Source organism: Euphorbia lathyris, chromosome 6 (assembly GCF_963576675.1).
Source record: "Euphorbia lathyris chromosome 6, ddEupLath1.1, whole genome shotgun sequence".
Taxonomy (NCBI): Eukaryota; Viridiplantae; Streptophyta; class Magnoliopsida; order Malpighiales; family Euphorbiaceae; genus Euphorbia; species Euphorbia lathyris.
In genome coordinates, this window is record NC_088915.1 from 47,317,120 (window position 1) to 47,320,564 (window position 3,445).

At 36.0% G+C, this 3,445-nt stretch overlaps 1 non-coding gene across 1 annotated transcript; it reads left to right on the forward strand.

The window, feature by feature from the left end:
* Positions 1 to 2,884: 2,884 nt before the first annotated feature.
* On the forward strand, positions 2,885 to 2,991 carry LOC136234557 (small nucleolar RNA R71). Its single transcript, XR_010691427.1, has one exon. It is a non-coding gene; the product is annotated as a small nucleolar RNA R71 (small nucleolar RNA).
* The last annotated feature ends 454 nt before the right edge of the window (positions 2,992 to 3,445 follow it).

The following is a 3,445-nucleotide window of genomic DNA, read 5'->3' on the forward strand; positions in this document are numbered from 1 at the left end:
TATTGGTGTACTGACTAAAGCCGTTTTCAAAGTATTGAAAGCTTGTAAACAATATTTATTAAAATCAAAAGTTGAATCCTTCATAAGCAAATTAGTAAGTGGTTTGGAAATTACAGAAAAGTTCTTTATAAACCGTCTGTAAAAACCTGCATGACCTAAAAATGATCTTACTCCCTTAACAGTGGTTGGTGGGGGTAATTTTTCTATAACTGAAGTCTTCGCTCTGTCCACTTCTAAACCTTTTTCAGAAATTTTATGACCTAAAACAATTCCTTCATCTACCATGAAATGACATTTTTCCCAATTTAAAACTAAATTCGTTTCCTCACATCTAGACAATACTTTATCTAAGTTCTGTAAACATGCATTGAAAGAATCTCCATAAACTGAAAAATCATCCATGAAAACTTCCATTATGTCTTCAATGAAGTCATTAAATATTGCTGTCATACATCGTTGAAAAGTTGCTGGTGCATTACATAGACCAAAAGGCATTCTCCTATATGCAAATGTTCCGTAAGGACACGTGAAGGTTGTTTTATCTTGGTCATCCGGGTAAATGTAAATTTGAAAGAATCCGGAATAACCGTCTAAAAAACAGTAAAATGCATGACCGGCTATCCTTTCGATCATTTGATCAATGAAAGGTAGAGGAAAATGATCTTTCCTGGTTGCTTTGTTTAGGTTCCTATAGTCTATACAAACCCTCCAACCGGTGGTGGTTCGTGTAGGTATAAGTTCACCTTCATCATTTCTTACAACAGTTATGCCTCCCTTTTTAGGTACACAATGGATTGGACTAACCCATTCACTATCCGAGATCGGATAAATGATTCCATTGTCTAAAAGTTTAGTAATCTCATTTTTGACTACTTCCTTCATGTTCGGATTTAAGCGTCTTTGCCTATCCGCTTTAGGTGGCTTATCCTCTTCTAAGTGAATTCTATGCATTACTATACTAGGATTAATTCCTTTTAAGTCTGAAATTTGCCATCCCATACTTCCTATCCTATTTCTAACAACATCTTTCAATTTTTCTTCTTGATCGCTTGTTAATTTGTTAGAAATAATTATAGGTAGAGAATCGCCTTCGCCTAAGAAAGCGTACCTCAAATGACTGGGTAACTCTTTAAGTTCTAATTTAGGGGGTGTTACAATTGAAGGCGGAACTGGTCCATCTTCTCGAATCAAAGGCTCTGGGTCCTTATCATCTAATTCCTCGTCTAATATAGGTTCAATTATTTCTTCACTTTGAATTACATCATTGACACATTCCTCGACTAAATCAAGTTTCATACAAGTGAATTCCTCCATAGGGTATTTCATCGCTTTGTTCATGTTAAACTCGACCTTATCTTCTCCTATCCTTAAAACTACCTTCCCTTCCGACACATCTACTAGAGCGCGTCCCGTGTTCATAAACGGTCTGCCAAAAATTAAAGGACAATTTACATCATATGCAAAGTCTAAGATAACAAAATCGGTAGGAAAAATAAATTTATCGACTTTGACTAAAACATCTTCAATTATACCATACGGCCTTTTAGTGGTTTGATCCGCTAATTGCAAAACCATATTGGTACGTTTGATATCTTCTTCTAAACCTAACTTGTTAAAAATAGACAATGGCATTAAGTTTATACTTGCTCCTAAATCACAAAGACAACTTGGGAATTTAATATCTCCCAACTTACACGGAATAGTAAAACATCCGGGATCCTTGAGTTTAGTGGGCAAATTACTTGATACTATTGAACTACAGTCTTCAGTTAACGAAATGGATGAAATTCCTTCCCAACTGATTTTCTTTGAAATCAAATCCTTTAAAAACTTACCATAGTTAGGAATTTGTGTGATTGCATCCATAAATGTCAAATTGATGTGCAAATTTTTGAGTTTATCCAAAAACGTTAGAAGTTGTTTATCATAGTCCTTATTTCGGACTTTGTGTGGAAAAGGTGGTTTGGGTACAAAAGTTTTGGTACCTACGTCAAATGGTGAACTATTTGTGTTTAAGATATCTTCTTTGGACTTCGGTAAATCATTTCCTGATAATGTTGCATCTTTGGGCATTTCAGGCCCTTGATAATTTTTTCCTGAATGAAGAGTAATAGCCTTCACCTGCTCTTTCGGATTTTCTTCCGTATGGCTGGGAAGACTTCCCTCTTTTCGGGATGGAATTGATTTAGCAAGTTGACCAATTTGAACCTCCAAATTATGGATGCTAGATGAGTGGTTTTTAATAAGCTGATCGAATTTATTTTCGATCCGTTTAAAACCATCGTCGTGATTACTTATTTTTCCACTGATAGCATCTATAAACTTGTCGATTTTAGAAGATAAAGTGCTAATCGTATCTCTTGACTGATTTTGATAATTAGTGGTACGATTTTGATTAGCACTAATATTATTGTTACTGTTATCTTTCCAATTAAAGTTAGGATGATTCCTCCATCCAGAATTATAAGTATTAGAATAAGGATTATTAGTTTGGTTTTGCCCTTGGACAAAATTTACCTGTTCAATCTCACTCATATTTTCGTAATCCACATCCGTTTGGATTGGATTACCATTGGTATCGCGTGGTGCCATAAATTTGTCAATTTTATGCGATAAAGCAGAAAATTGGGCTTGTAGCATCGCGACTGGATCAAGTTCAACTATACCTTTAACTGACGATGAGGTTGAGGATGATGGTTTTTCCACCGGCATATGTCCACGTTCCGTGGGCCACATACTGCTGTTGATTGCCATTTCCTCCAAAAGTTCTCTCGCTTGGGCTGATGTTTTCTTCATAAATAGCCCTCCCGACATAGCATCTAATGAACCCCTAGTTGTAGGATTCAGTCCATCGTAAAATGTTTGCATTAAAAGTTCAGCGGGTAATTGGTGGTGTGGGCATAAACGTTGAAGTTCTTTAAAACGTTCCCAAGTTTCATAAAGGGTCTCATTATCATTTTGAGAAAAAGATGTTAACTCCTTTATGACTCTTGCGGTTTTTGCTAAAGGAAAATATTTAGATAAAAACGCTTGGGCTAATTGTTCCCAAGTGGAAAAAGTTGCGGCTGGCATAGAAGTTAACCATTCTTTGGCTCTATCCTTCAAAGTGAAAGGAAAGAGGCGAAGTTTGATTGCTTCTGCAGTCACATCTGGAATTTTAAACGTGTCACAAATTTCTAGGAAATTTGTTAAATGGGTGTTAGGATTTTCGTTAGGTAACCCATAAAATGTTACATTATTTTGCAACATATTAAGCAAAGCTGGCTTAATTTCAAATTGGTTTGCGGTGATTCTGGGTCTAACGATACTATTGGTTACACCGGCCACACCTGGCCTAGCGTATTCCATAAGTGTTGGTGGGTCTGCCATTTTTTCTGGCTCGGTATGTGTTTTTACTGGGGTCTTATTTTTGTTTTTCTTATTTTTCTTGTTCTTCCTAATGGTT